At 41.6% G+C, this 25,910-nt stretch overlaps 1 protein-coding gene across 3 annotated transcripts in view; it reads left to right on the forward strand.

Moving 5' to 3' along the window:
• RERE (arginine-glutamic acid dipeptide repeats) overlaps positions 1-25,910 on the forward strand; it is a 569,568-nt gene that overhangs the window by 120,493 nt on the left and 423,165 nt on the right. Inside the window, exon 1 of one of the 3 annotated variants that reach the window (XM_030186181.1) lies at positions 6,579-6,689. The exons of the other annotated variants lie outside the window; for them this stretch is intronic. The gene's annotated coding sequence lies outside the window, so the exon portion shown is untranslated. Of the gene's footprint in view, positions 1-6,578; positions 6,690-25,910 lie in introns of those variants that run through there. 3 annotated transcript variants of the gene reach the window in all.

A 25,910-nucleotide genomic window follows, 5' to 3' on the forward strand; every position in this document is an offset into this window, starting at 1 on the left:
ATCTCATCACTCTCTAGTTGTGGATTCTGCTTTAAAACGCACTTGCAGTGTGAGATCTCATGCTTTTATTCCTCCAGGCAGAGAAGCTAGAACATTGGACTCTTTTGGCAGAAAAACATTTCAGGCTTCTGTGCTAACCAATTGCATATTAGGTTATCAACTTTATTCTAGAATTTACTTAAATCTCTTAATACCGAGTACTCTGTCCTTTACATAATTCCTTCCCCCTGAGAAAGCATTATCGTATATATCTAGCATTGCAAGCCTTTGATATCTTTGTGTCTTCACGCATTTATGCCTTAGGAGTAGCAATGCGGCATATTTCCTGGCTCAGAGGACTCTGACCTTGAATCTGCTATCCAGGAGCATCTAGCAGATGTCCCTTGTTGTGGAGATAATTTGTTTGGTGACATTGTTGAGGAAGTGGCTGTCCTAATTAAAAACAAAAAAAAAAAAAACCATACAGCTATTATAAAAACTATATCCAGGCCACAGACTTCTGCTACGTCTTATAGCAGATTTGAAGGAGGATTTTAACACTCCAACTAAGCATCATTACACTCCTATTCCACTTCAAAGGACCATACCCCAAGGTTCATGTCCAAGGCAGCAGTGGGGTCAAAAACCTGACTTCTCAGTCTAAACCACCACCCAGTTTTTGGCTGCTGTTGGTTTTGGATCTCAATGTCATCCTCACTGCTCTCATGAAACCTCCTTTTGAACCACTTCATTCCTGTTCTCTGAAGTTCGTCACCTATAAGGTAGTGTTCTTAATAGTTATTACTTCTTCCAGAAGAGTAAACAAACTTCAAGCCCTGGTTGTGGATCCTTCTTACACCAGGTTCTACTATGACAGAGTTGTTCTCTGAACCCACCCCAAATTCCTCCCTAAAGTGGTATTTGAGCTCCACCTCAAACAGTCCATTGTATTTCCTGTCTTCTTCCCTAAGCCACATTCTCATCCTGGAGAAGCAGTACTGCATACTTTAGACTGCAAACATGTTCTAGCGTATTGTCTGGACCCTACTAACCCTCATAGGAAGTCCTCCCAGCTTTTTGTATCCTTCGACTTTAACAGATTTAAGAATTCCCATCATCAAACATACTATATCTACTTGGCTGGCTGACTGTATCTCCTACATGTATACTCAAGCTAGGCTGACCCTTCATGACTGGGTCACTGCTCACAATGTAAGAACTATGGCTGCTTCAGTAGTCTATTTCCATTCTGCCTTCATAGAAGAAATTTGCAAGGTGGCTACATGGTCTTCAATGCACACCTTCACTTCTCTACTGTCTAGAGCAACACTGTATGCGGGATAGCCGGTTTGGACAAGCAGTCCTGCAGAATTGTTTTACTACTTAAAAGTCAATGCCCGCTGGCCTTTTCTTTCCACCAGGCTCTCTAACTGTCCAAAATGTTTATGTTGTGAACCTGGTAGCTAGTGAGTCCCACATGTAAGAATATTATGCATGCTTGTCCTTGAAAAAAGCATGGTGCTCTCCGAGGACAGCAGGTGTATATTCTCATATCCACATTTCACAACCAGTCTTACAATTGGTTCATTTTCCTTGATGAAACTGCTATACTATAACTCTTGGGAATATTTAGATTTAAAGGAGAAAAGTGAGTTTCTAGCTGAATTTGATTGTTGTATCAAACTGAATTAGATTGTTTAATTAAACTGTGTCATTCCTTGCCCCTCCTAGAAAATGTTTTGATAGAAGATTTGGCTGACTCACTGGACTGTAATCACCAGCACAGCAGGGGGGGGGGGACGGGACTAGTTTCTGCATAGGGAATCACAGACTGCTTGAAGAATTCCATATGCTGGACTTGAACCATAATGTTGCTAAGTGTTTTAAGATATTTTATTCTTAATTTCTGAACTTTCTGGCTACAGGTTTAGCTACCTGATATATCTATTCTCTAGACTTTATTGCTTAATTAATTTGTCCTGTGAATCTGTATTGTGGTGTACTTCTTTGTCTTCTAACCCAGACCCCCAAAAAGAAAAAAAAATGTTCTCTCCTTTTTTTGCCTTGCTCTGATTAGTAGAGAAGATAGGCTTTTCAAACTGTTTTCTTGTCCTTCACCCTGCTAACTCTTGTGTAGTATTCCAAATTTGGCTAAAATACTGTGGATTAGTTCTGTCAGGTTTATTTTCTGGTGTCAGTCCTATTAAAAAAAAAAGTAGCTTTAGACTTACAATTGGTTAATTTACCTTGATGAAACTGCTATAACTCTTTGTGAATATTTAGTTTAAAGGGGAAAAGTGAGTTTCTAGCTGAATTTGATATATCAAATTGAATTACATTGTTTAATCAAACTGTGTCATTCCTTGCCCCTCTTAGAAAACTTTTTGATAGAGGATTTGGCTGACTCATTGGGAGGTAGTCACCAGCACAGCAGGAGGAGGGGGGCTAGTTTCTGCATAGGGAAACAGATTGCTTTAAGATTGTCATGTGCTGAACCTGAACCATAATACTGCTAAGTGTTTTATATTTTATTCTTAATTTCTCAACTTTCTGGTTACAGGCTGTGCTAGGTTTATTTTCCATTGCCAAGCCTAGATTTATTTATTTTATTTTTGTTACATTTGTACCCCGCACTTTCCCACTCATGGCAGGCTCAATGCGGCTTACATGGGGCAATGATAAAGAGTAGCTTTAATCTTTAACTGGTCTAATTTGTAATTAGAGATTACATTAAAGAAACTGCAATATTTATTGGGATCCTGCACATTGGGATTAAAGAAACTGTTATATTTATTGGGTTTATTTGGTTTCAAGGTGAAAAATTAGATTTCTAGCAAAATCTGGACTTTGTTTCACATTGTCTCATTGCTTACCCATCCTAGAGAATATTTTTAATTGTGGTATTTTGGCTGAATCACTGTAGGACTTATAATGGTGTTCATGAAATATAGGAAAACTCAAGGAGAGGAACACAGGAAAGCATACTGGGAGATATGTTTAGAGAAAGCAGAAGTGGAAGAACAAATGGCAAGGAATGCAAGGAAAAGAGACAAAACAATTTTCAGGTCTATTAGTGAAAGAAGGAAGACTAGAAATGGAACTGTGAGACTGAAAGATGCTGTGGACGGCTATGTGGAGAGAGATGATGAAAAAGTAAACGTATGAAACAAATTCTTCTGTTCTGAGTTCACGGAAGAAAATCCTGGAGAAGGACCACGATTAGCTGTAAAGGTACATATAAGAATGGATTGGATATCGCACTGTTCACAGAAGAACGTGTTTATGAACATCTTGAAAAATTGAAGGTAGATAAATCATGGGACCAGATGGGATCCATCCCAGGATATTGAGGGAGCTTAGAGAGATTCTGGGGGGTCCTATTAAAGATAAATCTTTGGAGACGGGAGAGGTTCCGAGGGGTTGAAGAAGAGCGGATGTGGCCCCTCTTCACAAAAGTGGCGACCGAGAAGTGGAAAACTCCAGGACGGTAAACCTCACTTTGGTTATTGGAAAAGTAATGGAAGCGTTGCTGAAGGAAAGGATAGTGAATTTCCTGGAATCCAATGAGTTACAAGATCTGAGGCAACATGGTTTTACCAAAGATAAATTGTGCCAAACAAATTTGGTTGAATTATTTGGGTGACCAGAGAACTGGATCAAGGATGTGCGCTAGATGTAATCTACTTGGATTTCAGCAAAGCATTTGACACGGTCCCTCACAGAAGGGTTAAAAAAAACTTGAAAAGCTGAAGTTAGGATCCAAAGTAGTGAACTGGATTAGAAACTGGTTGATAGACAGACACCAGAGGGTTGTGGTCAATGGAATTCACTTGGAGGAAGGAAAGGTGAGTATCGGAGTGCCTCAGGGATTGGTGCTGGGGCCGATTCTGTTCAATATGTGTGTGACATTGCCGAAGGATTAAAAGGTAAGGTTTGCCTTTTGGCGGATGATACCAAGATTTGTAACAGTGGACACCCAGGAGGGAGTAGAAAAAGGGATCTGCAAAAGTTAGAATAGTCTAATGTTTGGCAATTAAAATTTAATGCAAAAAAGTGCAAAATGATGGGGAGTAGAAACCCAAGGGAGCTGTATGTCCTAGGATGTGAGAAGCTGATATGCACAAATGGGGAGAAGGACCTTGGGGTGATGGTGTCTGTGGACCTTAAAGCGAAAAAACAGTGCACCAAAGCGGTGGCCCTAGCCAGAAGGATGCTAGGTTCCATCGAGAGAGGAGTAACCAGCAAGAGGTGTTAATGCCCCTATACAAGTCATTGGTGAGGCCCCACCTGGAGTATTGTGTTCAGTTTTGGAGATCGTATCTTGCTCAGGATATTAAAAGACTAGAAGCGGTCCAGAGGAAGGTGACAGAAATGATATGGAGCCTGTGCCATAAGACATATGAGAGGAGACTGGAAGACTTGAATATGTATAGCCTAGAGGAAAGAAGGGACAGGGGAGATATGATACAAACGTTTAAATACTTGAAAGGTATTAATATAGAAACAAATCTCATCCAGAGGGTTGTGGGGTGGTAGATTTAGGAGTAATGTCAGGAAATTCCTTTTCATGGAGAGGGTGGTTGATGTCTGGAATGCAATTTGTGGAGGCCTAGCCTCCCCCCCCCCCCCCCCCCAGCTACACCACTGCCATGAAACAGCAGTTATCACAGGTGGCCATGGGTACATTTTCCAGGATTGCTCTATTGTAGCTACACCCCTGGTTGTATAAAAAAAAATAAAATAAAAATCTGCTGACCGCCTGAACTGAAAATTGACCTAAATAGATATCTTTCTATAACACAGTAGCTGAGGGCAGATGAAAACCAGAATGACCCTCAGGAAGTTGATGCAGAAAGCTACTGTGAACCTAACTGTGCAGTTACCACTGTTTGTGTGCCTGTTACTTGCGGAGTAATGCAGAGAGGGGTTCAGGGCAGTGTAGAAAAGTCTGTGCCTGTCTCACATCTCTGCCCTGATCCTCCGCATCCCTGACCAAAAAAACAAAAATAAACCTGGTGCACCTCTTGTTCCACCCCCTGACCTGACCAAACCTCCCTTCCCCACTTAAAAATCCCTGGTCTCTAGTGGTGTGGCACCCTGATTCCCCCATCTCCCCAAAGCATACGTTGAGAGGCAGGAGCAGTGCTATTCACTCCTGCCTCTGGTGCCATCATCTTAGACAATGGCAGTGCCTCAAAATCCTGAGTGGGGCAACTAAGGGGGAGAGTTCTTATATTTGGGAGATTGAATGTGGTTGATGCAGTACACAGGGTCATGTGCCACCGTTTTCCAAGATGGCAGCATGTATCACTCCCTCCTCTTCCATGTACTCCAGGGGGGTTGGGGGGGGGGGCCTTGAGGGAGTTCACTACACACCAAGTTTTTTTTTAAGTCAGGAGGAGGACAGGGTGGTCTAGGGGGTGGGTGCTGTTATTTTTTTTTATTGGGGGGGGGGGCAGAAGATGTAGAAACTGCCAGTATCTTGTCTTTTTTTTTTTTTTTTTAATATTACTCTATCTGTTAGGGCATAACCAATCACTTGCTTATGCACGTATAGGAAAGGTGACATTTTGCAATTAGTTGTGGATTACTGCCATTATTTAACAGCAATTTACATACTTATTGATTTCTGCATAATTGTGGCATTTTTTTTTCGTTTATTTTAGCATAGAAACTGAGCCCTCCCTCCCCCCCCCCCATTCTGCCCTGTAAGGTTGTACAACAGCTCCTCCCTCTATTGAGTTAAATTATTTGACTGAAATGGATTAAAATACATTAGAATCTGTGCCTTTTGTAATGCTTGACTATTTTGGACCCGGTCCAAAAATTCTTAAATTACAAATTCCCAACTGTTCTTATTTCTATAGTAAGTTGTGTGCGCACAATCCCTGCTTTGTTCTTGGAAGCTATAATGGAAGCGTGTGCTTCCTCCCCCCCCCCCCCCGCGCAATTTATGTACAAATGCATCGCCCAAATGTGGATGAAGAGAGGGGGAACAGTATCGGTTTCCCCCGTGGGAAACGGTGGCGCGTGTGGGTCTCAGTCCTGTTGCTCCCGTTTGCAATCGGTGACGCTTCGCCTTCTCATCTCGGATGCTTGCCGCAGTGTTTTCTCGCTGGCCAGACTCTTAAGAGCCGCCATCCAAAGCTCCGGTTCGGGCGGAGCCGCTCCGGGCTTTGTCCTGGGCTGACAGGGGAGGGGGGGATGGGGGACGCGGCGCTCTCCGTCTGGGTCAGGCATGTGGAAGTGGAAGTGTCTGGCAAGCGGCTGAGGGAGCGAGGGCCCGGCACAGAGTCAGAAGTGGGCCTCCCTTTGTTCTTTGCGGCTCCCGGCCTGGTACGGGAAGCTGCTGCTGCTTCAATCGCAGGCAAGTACTGTGCCTGCTCTCCAGTAGTAAGGTGTTGAATGAAGCATGGGGAGGCGGCGTCGGCGGCTGCAACACAAAGCCTAGGCGCCCTGCAATAGGAAGTTTGTGTTCAGGGCACCACTTTTGCCAAGAAAGTCGAATTCAGTGGCTTGGTTTGCGGCCCCTAGGGATTGAAAATGGAGCTTTCTTGCAGGTGGGATCTGATGTGTGCTACTCTTCTCTAGCAGCTGCCTTGTGTGTTGTGGCGCTGCCGCTGACCCCCTCCCCCCTTACTATCTCAATAGCTGCAGGGCAGGACCGGCCCTCGGAATGCCTTTCAAGTTTAATTGCATCAGGATTTGCTGTAAGTTTATGCTTATGTTAACCGGCTTCTCAGTTGAACGACGAGGGGACCTGCTTGACCACTTTTATTTGCTGAGAAAGAAACCAGCATTGCTTTTTCAGTATACAAATAGCTTTTAAGCCTTTCTGGAATCTGGAGCACATGTGGTTTTGAATTGTGTGGTTGGATGGCCTTTTTCATCAAGAGAGATTTCTTGTTTGTATTTAACTGCAAATGGATATGATAGAATTTTATCACTTCTCCACCAGTTTGGGTGTGGTGTTTTTAAGAAAGGTCTAAAAATAAGCAAAATTGTAAAGTAGAAAGTTGCAGTCTTGAAGTGCTTAGGCTCTGGGAATGAAATGTGATGATGATACTCCTGTACCGTTTCCGCTTTGGACTTAGAAGATTCATATAAACAGGATTTGAGTTCATGCTGATTGAAACAATATCCTGACCTAGGTAAAAGCATTGATCTTCCGGCCGCTGTATTTCCAGACTCCCAGCAACTGTAATCACATTTTGTCAGATTGCCGCGAAGAGGACAGAACAATGTCTCTTCTAATCCAGTGCCCAGTAAATAACACTAGGCAGACATTTTGCTGAAGGATTTTATTGTAGAGGAAGCCTATATAGCCTGGCAGTTGGTATTGTATGTGTATGTTCCGGTAACCTGTGATTTAGTTTATTTTATAAAGCTTTCCTGGAGTCTGCTAAAGGTGTTTTGGCCTGGAGATGCTTGATCCAGCTGCAAGAGAGTACTGCCTAAGACAGTACCATTCTTTGCCTTTGATTGTTAAAAGGGTTGTAGTTCAATAACACCTTTAAAGACCTGAGTTGCACATAGTCCCTGTAAGTAGGCTGCAAAGGAAAAGGCTTGTTTTGTGGTAAGAGTTTATGAATTAAAGAAATGATTAATGTAATATTTCTGTCCTTTTCCTTTATAGCACTGCTTTGATACTGTTTACTGTGGTTTTATGCAGAGATGTGGCAGTTTCTGCTTAGCTGTTTTATATGTTGCTTAGAGTGGATGGGTTGTAAGTCCTTTATTAGTTTTACATTTTTTTACATCTACAAACCCATAAAAATCTTTTACTTTGTATTTCATACTTTTTTTTTTTAATTTACCTGCCGTGATGTATTCTGTTAAGCTTAGCAATTTGGTGCTTCTTGTACTGAGAAGAATGCTAATTAATTTGTTCTGAAAATAGATTGTGATACCAAGCTGATTGCTGGTATGGGCCAGGCATGCTAATCAGTGTCCAGGTATTTTGCTCTGTATAGCTTTACACTGCACAATGAGTTAGGATAATGCCTCACCATGGCTAGCTTTCTCCTTGTTTTAATTCTTTTGCCAGAACAAGACAGGCCTTTGTTTACCTTTTTTTTCCCCAGTTTATAATAGGTCACTTATGATGAAGCTTTTTGTTCAGATGAAAAAAAAAAAAGGAAAACAGCCTGGAGTTTGTTAATCCAGTTTCCATAAGCCTGCCTGTTCTGGGGTCAGAAGGGTTATTCTGGCTGTTGTGGTGCTTTAGAGTAGGCAAGTTGAATCATGATATACTAGGTCTGTACGTTTGTTCTGTGAATGAATTATTACTGTAAGTGACATACAGGTTCAGTAAAATCCTTAATACCATAAATATAAGAGAAGAACGTGACACTGCCATTTAGTGGAGCCTCCCAGTCTTTCTGTGGTTTGACTTTATAGTCTGATGATGTATTCAGGGGAAGCAGCTGTTTTTGTTATGAGAAACAGGCATTGGATTAGTCACCACACAGGATCATGATTTCTTCAGAGTCTTTTCTGAATTAAGTTGCAGTTCAACAAAACTGCCACTTAGGCAGTTTTTCCCCAGTTTTATAAGGTTTGTGTTGTCAAATCTCAGATGTGATTTTATTTTTTAATATGTAGTACTGAATATGCAAATTGTAGGGAAGGTGAATAAGAGATTGGTTGGCTACCTTTTTGTTCCTTTTGGACAAGGCAGTGTTTTTGCTCACCAAAATACCTTTTATTTTCTGGAAAAGCCTTGGGAATTTAAAGCAAACCTCTGGTGACAAGTGACTGGATAGACCTCCAGGTGGTATTGATTTCAGGCCAGAGTAGATCTTAATTATGGAACTGAACACACATGCACACTTGGTTGAGAGTCTGTACTATGGTCATTTCTTTCCTACTTTTTTCTAATCAGCTGCAGTTGTGAGCCATCTCCATGTTTATTATTATTTATTGCATTTGTATCCCACATTTTCCCACCTTTTTGCAGGCTCAATGTGGCTTACAATATATCATGAATAATGGAGATATGTAAGAAATAAACATTTAGTATTATAGAAGGATCTTGGGTAACATGATAATGTTAAAGCATGATATTAATATAACAAGCAGATAGTAAAGACAATTCTGGGTATGTGTGAAGGAGTTCATATTTGTTGGTCTTTGAGGTAAGTCTTGTTAAAGAGATGGGTCTTCAATAGTTTGCGGAAGTTAGTTCATGGGTCGATTTTAAGTTACGTGGTAGTGCGTTCCAAAAATGTGTGCTCAAGTAGGACAAGGTTGACGTGTGCGTTAGTTTATATTTTAGCCCTTTGCAGTTGGGGAAATGAAGGTTAAGGAATGTGCAGGACAGTGTCTTAGCATTTCTCAGTGGTAAGTCTATCAGGCCTGACATGTAGGCTGGGGCATCTCCATGAATGATTTTGTGGACCAGGGTACATATTTTGAACGTGATGCGTTCTTTAAGAGGGAGCCAATGCAGTTTTTCTCGTAGGGGTTTAGCACTCTCATATTTTGTTTTACCGAATATGAGTCTAGCTGCTGTGTTCTGGGCTGTCTGAAGTTTCTTGATTTGTTCTTTGCATCCAGCGTAGAGTGCATTGCAGTAGTCTAAATGAATGAGTACCATTGATTGTACCAGGCCTCGGAAGACGGTCCTTGGGAAGAAAGGTCTTACTCTTTTTAGTTTCCACACTGAGTTGAACATCTTCTTGGTTGTGTTTTTTGCGTGATTCTCAAGTGTTAGGTGTCGATCAGTGGTGACTCCAAGAATTTTTAGAGTGTCTGAGATTGGAAGATTCAGTGTAGGTGTGTTAATGGTGGTGAATTTGTTCGTGTTATGTTGAGAGGTGAGTATAAGGCATTGGGTTTTTTTCTGCATTGAGTTTCAGCCGAAAAGCGTCCACCCATGAATGCATGATATGTAAACTTTGGTGGTTGTCGTTGGAAATTTCCTTTAAATCTTGTTTAAATGGGATGTAGATCGTTACATTGTCTGCGTATATGTATGGGTTGAGGTTTTGGTTTGATAGTAATTTGGCCAAGGGTATCATCATTAAGTTGAATAAGGTCGGTGAGAGGGGGGATCCCTGTGGGACTCCACATTCAGGTGTCCATGTGGTTGATGTAGTAGAATTACATGTCACTTGGTATGATCGTGTGGTTAGGAACCCCTTGAACCAATTGAGAACGTTGCCACCTATTCTGAAGTACTCGAGGATATGTAGTAGTATTCTATGATCAACCATGTCGAAGGCATTAGACATGTCAAATTGTAAAAGTAGTATGTTCTTGCCAGTTGCAATCATTTGTTTGAACTTAGTCATGAGAGTAACTAGTACTGTTTCAGTGCTGTGGTTGGTTCGGAATCCTGACTGGGAGTCGTGTAATATTGAGAATTTGTCTAAATAATTAGTGAGTTGTTTGGTCACCATCCCTTCTGTTAGTTTGGTTATTAAGGGAATGGATGCTACTGGTCTATAATTGATTAGTTCATTCGCACATTTCTTTGTGTCTTTGGGTATGGGGTTGAGTAGAATATTTCCTTTCTCCTTCGGGAAGAGTCCATTTTGTAACATATAATTCAAGTGGTTCGTTAAGTCTGTTATAAATTGTTGAGGGGCAAATGTCATGAGATTGTTTGGGCATATGTCTAATTTGCAGTGAGATTTGGCGAATCTTTTGAACATTTGTGAGATGAGGTCTTCCGATAATATCTCAGAGTTGGTCCAGGTTCTGTCTGCTGGGTATACACTAGGGTCTGGGTCTAGGCAGTCTAGGAGTACGGTGTAGTCGATGGTGCTGACAGGTATTTTAAGTCGTAGTTGTGTTATTTTCTCATTGAAGTATTTCGCAGGTTTATCTGCTTCTGGTGTATTTTTGCTGTTGGTTGTGACTGGTGTGGTATCTAATAGTTTGTTCACGAGCTGGAAGAGTTTGTGTGTATCTTTGTAGTTTGGTCCAATTTCGGGTTTGTAATATAATCTTTTGGTTTGTCTTATGGTATATTTATATTTTCTTTGAAGTTGTTTCCATACGTTAAGTGTGGGTTCGTCTTTCTTATTATTCCACGCTTGTTCTAACCTTCTGACTTGTGTTTTGAGTTTTTTAAGTTCTTCATTGAACCATGGAGTTGATTTCTTTCTGTGTGAGGTTCTGGTTTGAATTGGGGCAATATTGTCTAGTATTCTGCATCTATCATCCCATTCTAGGAGGAATTGGATTTCATCTGTCTTTATAGTCCATCCGTTGTGGTAGATCTGTTGCCAGAATGTTACCGGGTCTATTTTTCCTCTCGTGGAGTAGGTTTTTCGTTCTTGTTTACTTCTGACAGCTTAAAAGCTGTTTGTGCATAGAGCTCAAACAGTTATTTTTTTTAATTAGTATTATCAAATGCCATGTATACCATAGTGTGCAAGATAATTGTACAGTATATTCAAATTGTAAAAACTATAATGTGACTCAAAGCGTATAATGCTCACATTCCAGGGTTAGGCATCATTCCAACCCAAATACTTCCCCCCCCCCCCCCCCAAAAAAAAAAAAACAGAAAATTGGGGCAAATTTACTGATTAGTTTGGGTAATTTATACTCCTTGTTCCAGAGCAGGAGTGCAGAGATTGGAAAGCGTTATAAGAGTTTAATGTAAGTTTAATTTAAAGTATGTTATACTTAGCTCATACATCCCATCTTTTTTAACACATATTTTGAACTATGCCTTTTGGGTGGCTAATAACAAGTATACTTACAAGAGCAATATGATGATAAAATCCACTGCACAAGACATCACAATTAAAACAGCAGTGCAGACATACCAGTACTCTCATCTGTACCAACCCTATCCACAAATTAGGTTTTAAATAAAACCCTATATTTAACAGGAATAAGTCTTCACTGCTTTCTGGAGTAAGTAGGCGTTCTCTATAAGGTTTGTAGCCATGTAAGTTCAGAAACAGGACTGGCCAAAAAGTCTCCCTCCTGGAACTATATAACTTAGCAGCTCTGCGGTAATGGGCTGAGAACCAGGATAGCTGGGCAAATCATTTTCACCCTCTATTGCCTTCTGTGAGCATTCTGGCAAGCTTTAGTACTGTTTTCTTTGTCAGTGTCACCTGTAATCCTTGCCTAGAGGTAAATCTCTAACAGTTGATGATTATTTTTTTTCCTGTAACTACTATGGGCCAATCATGGCAAATGCTTAAAGTGAAAATTATGATTTTGAATTGTACCTATAACATTACTAGCAACCAGTGAGGGACAGTTGGCAGTGGAGAGGCACGCTCCTACCTCTTTCTCTCTGTCAGCATCCCAGCAACAAATACTGAACAGTCCGAGGCCTAAATAATCTTTGTAGTTTGTTGAAATGGTACAAACAAAAAGGCCACACTACTGATTGTACCACAGTCTGTGTGGGCAAAGCAGGGGGGCATGGCTTTCTCGGTAATTTTAGATGCTATTGATCTAACAGAATTTTCTAAAGCTAATGTGCAGTTCAAAGATCTCATACTTGTAGAGCTTTATTAGAGAGATGAATCGCCAAGTCCCTGACATGTAAAGAAATGTGCTTATATGATCATTCATTTGCTCCCATCCAAAGGAGGTTAGCTTTTGCCTCTTCTCCCTTAACCACATTCAACTCCTTGAAAAATCCCATATGCCATCCTAGGGAAGTATGAACTAAATATTGTATACATTTACATTTTCACCCCCAGCCATCTCATAACCTGTTCCAGGGCTGAAATTATCTATTAAAAGAAAAACAAAAAAAAATGGAGTTAGACGAGAACCTTGGAACACTAGTCGCAGTTTTACATTCCTTTGATTCCCTAGATCTACCACCATCTTTTGTGTTTCTGTCTGTTGAAAACAAAACAAAACACTCTAAACCTGAACCAATATAAGACCTTTCTCCAAGCTACTCCTGATTTGCCTTATTTGGTATTGTATTGAACACTGCTGATCAAAGAGGATGAAAAACTGGATCCTTTTTGGCCCAGCAGTTAAAATAAAAAATGAAGATTTTTGCTTAGGGTATGAATATCTGTGTCAAAGTGCAGGTTTCCCTGAGTTCATACTAGACCCTCTTTCATAGAAAATACAGAAACAAATATTGTCTGGCTTTGATTGTTTTGGTCAGCAGTTTCTTCTTATTCCTTTTGCTTCCCGCAGAATCAAACCCAGTCCCTGCTGTGCACCAGAATTTAAACCCCCCCCCCCAACACACACACTCACCTACACCTTTTAGTCTGGTCTAATCATTGTGAGGGCAATCCTGTGGTAACAGTACACAATGCATGCACTATTGTATGATAGCTGAGACTAGAGAGCTGCACGGGAATGGGGTTTGCGGGAATCCTGCTGAGCCCGCAGGATTCCCACGGGGATGGAGGCAGTTCCTGCGGGGTTCCCGCGGGGATGGAAGCAGCTCTGTGGGGGTCCCGCGGGGACGGAGACAGTTCCTGTGGGGTTCCCGCGGGGATGGAAGCAGTTCTGCGGTCTTTCTCGTAGAAGTGTAAGCTGCACCTGCACCAGCCTCTCATCTACCGAATACCAATTTCTTTGAGTGCTGTCTTCTCCTCTTCTTCTTCCTTGCTTTAACAGCACAAATGTGGAAAGTCTTCCATTAAGGAGGTGGTAGAGTCACAAATGATGATGGAATTCAAAAAGGCATGGGATGAACACAGAGGATCTCTAATTAGAAAATGGAAGTTATATAAAACCTAACCTTAAATGGCTGCATGTGTGTGAATGTGTCAAGTGATGCTTAGATGGCGATTCTGGCTGTGATGAACTAGGGCTGATACCTGGCAGACTTGTATGGTCTGTGTCTCATACATGGCAATCTGGTTTAGGATGGGCTGGAAAGGGCTTAGACAGCAACTTCAGTGGCTGGAACATGAGGACAGTGCTGGACAACGTTTACGGTCTGTGTCCCACAAATGAGAAGACGAATAGACTGGAGTGGGCTTCAACAGCAACTCCAGTAGTTGGAACATAAGGTTAAGGCCAGATAGACTTCTGTGGCCTTTGTTCCAGAAACATGAAAGAAAGACCATAATCAAGTATATAATATCACACTCATTGATTTAATGATGAATTGATCATGAGTGTGACTATTGGCAGAGTGGATGGACCGTTCAGGTCTATTTGCTGTCACTTACTATGTTACTATTAATCCTCTTTGCTCCCAGGCTGGTGCACAGACCTCAGCTCTGACACAGGCACGAGAATCAGATGTCACCTGACCTACTGGCGCGTGCATGTGGCGACCTCTAAGCACACAGTGCAAGTGAATCGGAGACAATGTGCGCACCAGAGTGTTCCTGCCTACAGTGCTGTGGCTCAATTCCAGAGAGAAACTGAGGGAGCTGACTGGAATTTTCTTTTATGTACCATTAAATTCATACGGGGATGGGTGGGGATGGGTTAAATTCTTGCGGGGATGGGTTAAATTTTTGCGGGGATGGGTGGGGATGGGTAAGATTTCTGTCCCCGTGCAACTTTCTAGCTGAGACCCATCCTCCCAGTAAACTGAATATTTATCTTTAACTGAATGACCATTAGAAACAGATTTGCAAAACTGCTGGATCTTTGCCCAGACTTCATACCATGTAGGATAGAGTTCTATCATTTGGTTCTGTAAGTGAAACCCAGACATTTTTGGAAGAGTTTCTAAATTGTCATCTTCCTTTGTCTTCATAGCAGTTATCTAGTGTACAGAAGCAAGATCAACCTTCATTCCTCTCTTCTGTTTTTGGGTGGACTGGTGGTTCTCATGGTGCATCTGGAATTTGGCAACCTGATGAATCAGTCTACGCAAGGAGACTGCATTAAAGTGTGGAAGGAGTTGCAAATCTTGGTCCAAACTGACTGAACTCTTTTGAATCCCTAGGTTTGTTACAGTTGTGATACAAGGTGGAAATGCATGAGGGTTGTGAGCTGAGACTTCAGGCCTGAAATAGCTTGCAGAGGCTAACTAGATCATCCTGGAATATTTTTTTTTTTTTTTGAGGGAAAGGACCAGCAAGGAAGGGTCAGGAAGAATGTGTGTCCAGCGCTACGGTGTCCTAAAGGGATAATATCCAGTGTTTAATTTTGTTGCACAACATCATTGCTGCTCTTACATGGGGGATATGCCTATCTGTGATCAGGAGGAGTTGTTTGAGCATCAGAGGTTTCCTTCTCCTTAAAGAGTCCTTGTAGCTTTTGGAAGAGATGGAGCTACAGTTTAATTCAGGAGGTTGAGGAGACCAGAATATTTTTCACAGAATTAGGGATAGGGCTGTGGTCCCAGTGTACTTCCAGATCCAAGATATCTTCCTATTAAAAACAAAAAAAACAAATAACCCCCCCCCCCCCCCCCCCAAAAAAAAAAAAAAAAAAAATTAGTGAAGGGATGAGCTCATCTAGACCACAAGAGAACCATTCCAGAGCGTCTTCCAAGATCATCAAACTGCTAAAGGAAGAGCTGGATTGGGGGTTGTCCACTAAAGTGGGTAGCATTGTATCGTGGATATTAGTGTATGACCATTGCCATGAAGGAGCTAACATTCTTAAGGTATAAATTTGTGCACAATTTACAGTTTGCATTATGTCCCACATTTGGGTTTGGGCTAGTAGGAAATTAGTTCAGTTGGAAAGGGCCCAAGGGTAGGGAAGGAGATATGGCTTGATGTGTTCTGTGACTTTGATAACTTTCATAGGTAAAAGAAAAGTCCGTAAGCCTTTATTAATATGGACTTGGGGAAAATGCTTATTTCTAGGATACCTTACACGCTTATCAGTTGAACATAGAGTCATGGAGTTAGTGAAAATATCTATTTTTTTTAAATTAGGGAAGTCTCATAGGTCGCTAGGGTTACCATTGTTGTAAAACCCTCATTTTGTGAGAGTTGTAATCATCGACATACCCTACCAACCTCCTTTATTCTATTTTATTAATGTTTTTACTTTTTATCTTCTTTTTAACTTTTTTTGTAAAAAGGATTACCCTTAATATACTTTCACTAATACTGCATACTATAAGGAGCTTAGTTTATAAACGGTTTACCATTTTGACAAATAACGTTGTGCTCAAAAGCTCAACTTAGCTTTAGATGTGCTGTGCGGGACTTTCCCCGACAGGTCGCTGTTTCGCACAAATTGGCTTTCTCAAGGGGTTGTTGCCGCACAAATCCTGCAATAAACAGCAAACAGAATGTTAATCATATCACCGTTCTTAATCATGTCCAAATTGCTCGCGGGCTTCAGTACTTCAAACTTACAGCAGAGATCACTTGTCAACTTTCTAGCTCGACGCTATCAAAGGGCCACTGATCTATATAGGGCTAGCGACTTCCTTTTTCCGGACTTCCATCTAGTGTTTCACATAAAGCAACCCCACTGGATCTGTGTGTTTAGACCATGAGGTTCCAAAGTATTTAGGTAATGAATCCAGAATGTCTCGCGTTGTAAAAGTGTTCTGTCAATATTACCCCCACAATTACCGGGGGCTATATGATCGATAGCCATACATCTCAATTCATCAATAGAATGGTTACATTTCATACAGTGTTTGGTTAAGGGTGCTCCCATGTGTTGCGCTTCTATTCTGGATCTGTGTTCTATCATTCTCTCGTGCAGAGTCCTACTGGTCTTACCTATATACTTCTTATTACACGGACATAATATGAAGTATATCACGTGAGTCGTACGACATGTGGTATTATGTCTTAACACATACTTCTTTCCTTCATGTTGAAAATTATCACCCTCTATTGTAACTGGGCATGTTTTACAATTCGATTTGCCGCATCTACTGTGCCCGTTCGCACTGCTACACATTGTTTGATCTTGTTCTGGTAGATCAGCTGGACTCAAGATTTCTTTACGGTTCTTAGCTCGTGAAAAGGCTGTTCTGAGACTATGTTTAGCAAATAGTGGGTGAGTTCTCATGACATCCCAATGTTGACGTATTTTCCGTGCAGCTTGTTCTCCACCGGGAATAAATCTCATTACAAATGTCATTGTTGAATCAGAGACTGAATTTGATCTTGTATTTTGCAATAACAATTCCCTGTTGTTGAACTTGGCGCGAGTATAGGCTTTCTTCAAGATGTTTCTAGGATATCGTCGTTGCACAAGTCTATTGGCAAATTCTGTTGCTTGTACTTTAAAGTCAGTATCTGTAGAGCAAATCCTTTTGTACCTTAGGAACTGTGAGAAAGGTAAACTGTCTAAGTTTTTTAGGGTGACAGCTCTTGTAGTCCAACATAGTGTTTCTATCTGTGGGTTTCTTGTAGACTTTGGTGTGGAACCCCGAGTCAGATAGTTGTATTTCGACATCTAAATTAGATCGTGAACTTGTTGCTGTGAACTGTATATTTGGATGACATGTGTTTAACCAGTCAATGAACCTGTTGAACTCTCCTTCACTGTCATCCCACAGCAAAAAAATATCATCGATATACCGTCTCCATATGATGATGTGTGTGAAGAAAGGGAATAATGGCAACCAACGCTCTTCAAATGCTCTCATATAGATGTTAGCCACACTAGAGGGTGATATCCTTTTTCCTGTGTTGAAATGGACTGTACTGTCTGAACTCAGAAGGTATGGCACACAGAACCTACCTTCCCTTCCTCCTCCTACCTGATTTAATCCACATTTGCACCCAGACTTGAGTTTGCTGTGAGTGCTCGTGCAGTCTGTCTAACTAGTTATTCCTTTCCAGAAAGGAATAGGAACTCTTCAGATTCCTTTTGGTTTTCCTATTCTCTGGATCGGGATGGACGAGCAGGGGATTGGAAAGAATTCTCTGAATCTCTGCCCCCTCTGCGAGCTCCCCGAAAGGACTGGGACCGCTGAGTTGAAGTCTGTTTATTTGCCTGAAAATCATGACCCTGACACCGACTGGACAACAAGCTGTGCCTAGAGGGCTTAGGCCTATCTTCGGGAAGTCTGGGAATCTTAGTTTTCCCCAAACTACGAACCAACTTATTGAGGTCCTCCCTGAATAATAAGGAGCCTCGAAAAGGAAACTTACTGAGCTTAGACTTTGAGGCTGCATTCGCCTCGCAGCTACTCCTAAAGCCATAGACTTGGTTGAAGCCCGCAAGTGATCATACAAAGCATCGGCTAGGAAAGCTGAGCCCATCTCGAGTTTAGTCACCTCAGCATCAATGGCTGATAAATCATCCGAGGACTTTTCAAGGATCCTTTCTGACCACTGAAAGCACACTCTGGCCACTAGGGAACCACAGATGACCGCTTGTACAGCTAAGTCCGACACATCGAAGCTACTTTTCAGCAACGTTTCTATATGGCGGTGCCGTGCCCCCATCAACGGGCACAGTATTCCACTTGGTGACACCACTACATCCACTCTGGGTGGTTTTAAAAAAGATTTGTGTGCCTTAGGAACCAGGTAGCGACATACCATGGGTTCTGGGCATCCAAATGGCAGATGAAATTTAATGTGGACAAATGCAAAGGCATAATATTGTGCACAGAATTCTTTTTTTCATGCACAATTCTCCCAGAAGTAGCTAGTGAAATTTTCAGTTAAAATCCTTTGGTGGTATTTTGAGAACTGAGGCCCCAATGTTCAAAAGCCAAGCGTGAGTGCTAGAGTCATTGGTGCCAGATTAGCACTCATATTTGCCTGCACACAGTGTTTGGAGGCCCCTGCCAACTGAATAATGAGCTCGCCCTGGAGCAGCGCAAGTAGCATGCTAATGTATGTGAAAGCATGCAAATAGGCTCATTTCCTATTCTCCCCTGATACTTGGGCAACAGTGCCTTTCAGAAGGGTGATCTTACCCCAGTAAACACTATGCCAGTTTAGAGCTGGTGTTAGGTGGTTGTGCTGAGCTGGTGCTGGACCTCTGCTGTTCCTGCCTGCTGCCCAGACCAACAGCACCAGTGAGCAGGGACAGAGCAGCTGTGCATAAAGAGAGGCATGACCAGCAGGAAAAAGGAGGTGATAGCGCCGTTGTATAAGTCTCTAGTGAGGACCCATTTGGAGTACTGCATGCAGTTCTGGAGACCGCACCTACAGAAAGATATAAACAGGATGGAGTCGGTCCAGAAGGTGGCTACGAAATTAGTAAGCGGTCTTGAATGCAAAAATTATAGGGACAGGCTTATGAACCTCAACATGTATATGCTGGAAGAGTGGAGGGACAGAGGAGACATGATAGAAATGTTTAAATATCTCAAGGACATTTATGTACAGGAAGAGAGCCTTTTTCAAATGGAGAGCTCTGGAATGAGGGGGCATATGACAAAGTTAAGAGGGAATAGGCTTAGGAGTAACCTAAGGAAGTACTATTTCAGAGAAAGGGTGGTGGAGGCATGGAATGGCCTCCTGGTAGAGGTGGTGGAGTCTAGGACTGTTCCAGAATTTAAAAAGGCATGGGATAAGCATGGGGTTACAGAGGATGGGCAGAATGGATGGGTCATATGGCCTTTATCTGCCGTCATGTTTCTTCAGCGTATGCACCAGACACCATCCGCATGCTTTACGTCCTAATCCTAGAAGCTAATAGCACACATCATTTGCATACTGTTATCATTGAGCATTAGGAAGTAATTCCTCGGTGCTGTTGCCGGCGGTATTTTCTGGCACTGTTTCATCTAGCGCATGAGTTTTGCGCATCTGCGTGTGAATCCCTTTTGTTTCATGTGTCTAGGTAGAGTCTCACCTTATTTCAAAGGTTTGCAAACACTGTTAGAGTGGGCTCTGCCTGTTTCATGAACTGAACATGATCTTAGTAGTCATCTGACACTGGTGTTTTCCATCAGCTTACCAGCTGTAATTTGATAATAAGGATATTAATGAAATCATTAAGCAGTCAGTTTTAGTAGTGCACTTGACACCCTCTTCTGTAATTGGGGTTTTAAGGCTATTGTGAATTGGCATGGACTGTATGATTTAAAAAAAATTGTTTGTATTTTTAGTTGATTTCACATATTTTGTAAGCATCTTTCATCCTTGTTCAATATTATTTTATGTTTAAATCTGTTTATTAATATACCAACAAGACATTTGACTTAGGAACAATATTTTGAAGTTGTATTTTCGCCATATGTCAGATAATTTCTTGGGTTCTAGGATAAAAAATTTTTCCTGACATTTCAAGGGAAACACAAGCCAGGCGCAGTGAGCTCTTGGCTTTTAAACCGAGAGTGGTAGCCCTTGGTGGGACCTTTTTGGTCCGTTTCCCCTGTAAATGTTTTATTTTTCTAGATTCAAATAATTACCTTTTTCTAGAACCCAAGAAATTACAAGAATTTTTGGAATTGAAGAAGCCTCTTCAACAGCTTCCTGTAATTATTCCGCTACCGGCTGTAACTTCTGATTGACCCTCCTCCCTCTGAAAGAATAGTTAGTTCTATTCATGTGATTTTTCTTTTTTTTTATTTTCTTTCTTGGATCCCCATGTTTGAGGTCAATTATTTCAAAATATTATATGTGGGGGTAAAATTTATTGCTTTTGTTTTTCGAAATTTCCATTTCTGTACATTTATGATGGTTATTGTGAATGTAATAAATTAAAAGATAAAAAAATATATACCAACAAGACAAAATGACCATCAGAATCCAACTGACACACAAGTCAAGCAAGAATCATAAAGCTATGACAGGCAGGTGGTTTGGGCTCTTAAATCTTTCTGCCACAAAAGATTAATATTTACATATATGAGAATAGCAGAGAAAAAACTACTATACAATATAAAACTCACTTGTAAATTCCCCGTGTCACCCATTCAATATTTTAATATTTCTGTTTTCCGTACCGAGAGGGGTATATTTGACATTATGGGGCTCTGAGTCCAAGCCCTCGAATGACATTGGGTTGTGACCTGGAGAGGGATTTTCAACTATTTCCATTCTGAACGGTTGTGCTTGTTTTGTGGGATTGGGAGTTAAGGTGGGGGGGGGGGGGGGAGGGGAGACATAAGATCAGTTACAGTTTGTATGATGTATGAGAACACTGCAGGTCGTGTTAATTCTTATCATGTTTCAATGTTAACGGTTCACTGCCTTGTGTTTTGCAATGTTTTCAATAAAAGATTTAAAGTAATATTTCTGGACATAGCCTTTTTTCAGGATGAGATACTGTTAAAGCACAAGGTTAAATTGAATCCAGTCGAGAATCTCCTACATAGAGGTGACTTGAATGTTAATGACATATGTTGTAACCAAAAGTCCTATGGAATAATCTCTCTCGTCAGAAACGGTTGTATAATAACCTATGAGATTAAGTGACATCCACTTTGTGTATGTTTCTGAAGTTCCGTCTTAAAACTCGCTGCCACAAGTTATTTTATAAGAAATGTTTGTGGTTGGTTGCATTTCTTTGCATTATTTTGGTCATCCTGAGAGACTGCACACCTAAATTTGTGAGAATAATGTATGTACCATATGCCAGAAATATGGCTAAGAAGCAGAAGACAGGAAAATCCTGTGGTAGCTGTGCAGAGTGCAGCTGTGAAGCTGAAGAGCGTTTGCATTGGGGCACCAATGATGGAAGTTCTACTTTTATGGCAAATGTTAAAATGCATGTTTTTACACTGGTGACTTTTTGAAGATTTAAAGGCATTATTCTTTCTTGCACCCATATTACAGGAAGTTGTCAGGTTTCTCTTGCCACAAATTTGAACAGCGTTTCATACCCTTGACTGTGACCCATAAAACCATAGGCTCCTGTAACCTTTTAAAAAAGGGTCTGGGAGCAGTATGTAAACATAGACTTTGCCTTGCATTTTAATTTTGTCTCCAAGCAGTGTGTGCAGAGCAAAAGCCAAGTTCAAAAGTTGTGCTTTTGCTTGCAAGGTTTCTGTTCCTTTAAATGCCAAGTAGGTTATGGTAGCATAATCTGTAAATGCAATGAAAGCAGTAAGATGTAATTTAATATATTACATGCTATGAAACTGAGGAATATATGTTTTCTGTAGGCAGCAGCATACATTGTCAGTAAAGGAATTTCACACTTGAATAAGCAAAGTTAATCTCATGATTATAGCATGACTGCTGTGTGTGTGTTGGGGGAGGGGGTGTATGAGGAAGAAGACCAAAGCAACATATGATGTCTATTTTATCATTAAGGGAACAGGCAGCAATTTGCAGGAGAGGATGAATGATAAAGATTACATGAAGATCTTTTGATAGCATAGACTGTTAACATCAAGCTATGCAAATAAAAGTAGGCATGGACTCCCCAAACTGACATGTTTGGCAACTTTATCCTGCTTTGAGGCTTGCCATTGAATCCACCACACTTAGATTCATCCAAACTTTTTAAGTTGGTTTATTCTCTTACATCTGTTACAGATAGTAGTGAGAGTTATGATGATTTGGTTCCTACTGCATTTAAGTTAGCAGCCTATTTTCACAGATACCAATTAGAGGTTACCTGGAAAAGTTCAAATATTGCATCAGTCTGAATCTGGTTTTGGAAAGGTTTCAGTACCCCCCCCCCCCCCAATTACCAAAACCCTGGTGGCTCAGTGGGATCCTTGGCTAGGATTCCCTCTCCCCCAGGACTACCCCAGTGGCCTAGCGGTGGCCACCCCCTAAACCCCCTCATACCTTAAAGAAGGAGGAGAGAAGGCGTCCTACTTCCTCCACCTGAGTGCATCTTCAAAATGGTGGTGCCCTACCCTTCCAAAGCCTTTTTTGAGGGGTCTGGGGTCAGGACTTTAAGTTTTTGGGAGTTGGGGGTCTGGGGTTCACCGTGCCACTGAGGCTCAGTCTTTGGGGGTCTGGGGTTCACTGGACCACCAGGACTTTAGGTCTGAGCTAAAGAGGTTATCCCCTCCTGGCACAACCCTGATGCCTGCTTTGAGCTGGCATAAAGTTTGTTGCGGGAGGAAAGGGGGATGGGACTTGATATACCGCCTTTCTGTGATTATAATCAAAGCAGTTTACATGTTAGGTAAAGGTATTTATTTTGTACCTGGGGCAATGGAGGGTTAAATGACTTGCCCAGAATCACAAGGAACTGCAGTGGGAATCAAACCCAGTTCCCCAGGTTCTTGGGCCACTTTTTGGTGTAGCCCACTGAAAAATTGGGGAGGAATATGGGATGACCTCTTTAGCATGCATTTGCAGTCTTATTGTGCTCAGAGCCTGCAACCTTGTTTCACATGCTTGTTGGCTCTGAGCATTCGGCACTAGCAAATGTGGGCGCTAATTCGGTGCTGTTGGCCTCTAGCACCTGCATTTGCTTCTGAGCATTGGGGCAATAATACTGTTACATTTGTTGGATTTCTTTGGTATTTTGGGCCCTATTTTGCATTGGATCCAGGGTTTTCTAAGCAGATCTTATAGGGTGAAGATGTGTGGTAAAATGGTGGAATCCTGGAGAGCAACTTGTAGGCAGGGGCGTAGCCAGACTTCCGTGGGAGGGGGGTCCAGAGCTCGAGGGGAGGGGCACATTTTAGCCCCCCGCTGCCGCCCCCCCCTGCCGCCATTGTCGCCCCCCCCGTCTCTGCCGACTCCCCTCCCGCCGCGAACCTTTCCCCGCCGCCGCCTACCTTCCGTTTTGCTGGCGGGGGACCCTACTCCCCGCCAGCCGACGTCCTCTCCGACCGTTCTGCTGCAGAGAAAAGTCTTCTTCCTTGCATGCTGACGTCCTGCATGTTGTACGTGCAGGACGTCAGACTCAGAGAACAGTTGTACGTGCAGGGTGCCACTGCTTGTAGGGTCCTTCAGGGCTCCCCATTGTCCCTGACACTAATATTTTTAATGCAACCGTTAGCCAAATGTTTGGAAAATTCTAAGATCCAATTATATATATATATATATATATATATATATAATATATATATATATATATATATATATATAAAATGCAGATGACATCATTGTCTTATTGCCTTTTACTTTAGGCAATACAGTACATTAATCTTCTCTCTGTAGCTGCTTGGACTTAGTTGGTACATTAAGCTCTGCATGTAAACTGAAGCTTAACAAAGAGAAAACCCTAGATAATATGTTGCATGTTAATAGTTTACAGATTAAATTAGATGACTTTTGTAGAATCCTGGGAATTGAGGTGGATAGTTAATTATCTTTAGGTACCCAATTCATAAGGTGGTAAATTCTTCCTTGTTAAGAAATTAAAAACTATTCAGAAATTTTTCAGTATGTCAGTGTTTGATACTCTTGAAGTTGGATTATTGTAACTCTATATTGGTTGCTCTAAGTTATTGAAGATCAAATTACAATGGGTGCAGAATGCATCAGCTAGGGTTAATTTTGCAGCTAATAAATATAAGCATATTATCCCTTTGTTGTTGCTTCCGCAGTGGTTACTACTGGAAGCGAGATTTCAGTTTAAGGTTGCTGCCTTAAGAGTTAACTTCATACTTTGCACATCTCTCTTTTTAAAATGATATTACTCTTAGACCTACTAGAAACCAATTTTTATTAAAGTTTTCCTCATGTCAACAAGTCAGGGCTGAGAGGATTCTTCAGGCTACTTTTTCTTATCAAGCTGCACAATGTTGAAACTCTTTCTCTTTTTCTCATTCGGATATATGCTTATCTTCAGTTTAGGAAATTGCTCAAGACATTTCTTTTTAAGAAATATTAGAATTAGAATTTTGATATTTTAATGAGTATTTCTGTATATTCTTTTTTTGTATTGTAATTCTTGAAGTTTGTTTAGTCATTTGTTACCTGCAGCAAACTTTATGGTGTTTGGGGATGTAAGATTGTAGTAGTAGTAGTAATAATAATAATAATAGTAGTAATCATCCTTGAGCTTGTGCACCATATTCTACCCTCTCTCTTCTGGCCTGTGCACCACACTGAGGGCCAGATGCACTAAACGTAACGAGCCAGCAACGTGGTTTTTAAACTAGTTCTAGCCGGTTTAGCAAACAAGTAGTAAAACGAGACATGCACAAAAGGGTTCTCTGAGCCATTTTCCTGTCACGGTAGCAGCTAACAAAAGTGGAATGCAAAGCTGCTATAATGAGCTAATTACTATTATAATGTGCAGGCAAGGTGATGCACAGCTGTTTCAGACCCCATGCACAAAAGCAGTCCCTACCTTTACCGTGGACATTTTAATAGGAGGTCTGGAGCTGTCGTTCTTCATTGTCGCAAGTAGGAGAAGGGGAGAAACAAGGTAGGGAAGATGGAGCACAAAAAAAAAGTATATCGGCTTATACACAGCTTCTTTCCGTGTATGAAAGACGTTCCATTCTTCTTTTTAAATGACATTTTACTGGCAAGAAATTGGGGGGGGGGGGGGTGGGGGGTACCCAAAATGTAAAGCATAAAAGTAATGGCGACTTAACAAAAATGCAAGGAAGACAAGGGTCCATCAAACAGCGTCTGTGGGAAATAGCATCCTCCATGCTAGAAGTACAACCAATTGGACAGTGTCAGTCTGGGATGTCCCGCCCACTCACTACTAGAGGGGAACACCAGGAAGTTCGGATCCAGTCAGTTCACAGCTCTAGAGTGATGTCATCAGGGAAGCCCTGCAGGGAGGAGGAGTTGGGACAGCAGCCAGCCATTGAGAGTCCATCTTCAGGGAGATGAGCATTCTAGGATGTCAGCAGGCCAGTAGAAGGAAGCAACAGGAACAGCTGGGGATGGAGCCAAGCCCTGATGCTGATTCCTCACAGAAAATGAGAGCCAAGAGCAGCAGAGAGGCTTTTCCCACTTTTTCCCAGCAGCGGGGATGCAGGGAGCCCCAACATAGGTCTGCTCATCAAAAAAAAAAATAAAAAACAAACAAAACGCTTTCATACACGCAGCTTGTCTAGCATGTGCAGAGCAGCCACCCATAGCAATTAACTGTTCTACGCATGCTCAGCTCACTGACTGGCTTCCCCTATATCACATGCAAATGAGCTGGGTCTCCTCCCACACAGCTGTCCTGTTACCAGGGTGGGCTGCTGCTAAATTGTCTTTTATAATTGCTGCCACCTGAAGAATGTGCGATGTTAAGCACTAGGG

The sequence above is a fragment of the Microcaecilia unicolor genome, chromosome 13 (assembly GCF_901765095.1).
Source record: "Microcaecilia unicolor chromosome 13, aMicUni1.1, whole genome shotgun sequence".
NCBI classification, from domain to species: Eukaryota; Metazoa; Chordata; class Amphibia; order Gymnophiona; family Siphonopidae; genus Microcaecilia; species Microcaecilia unicolor.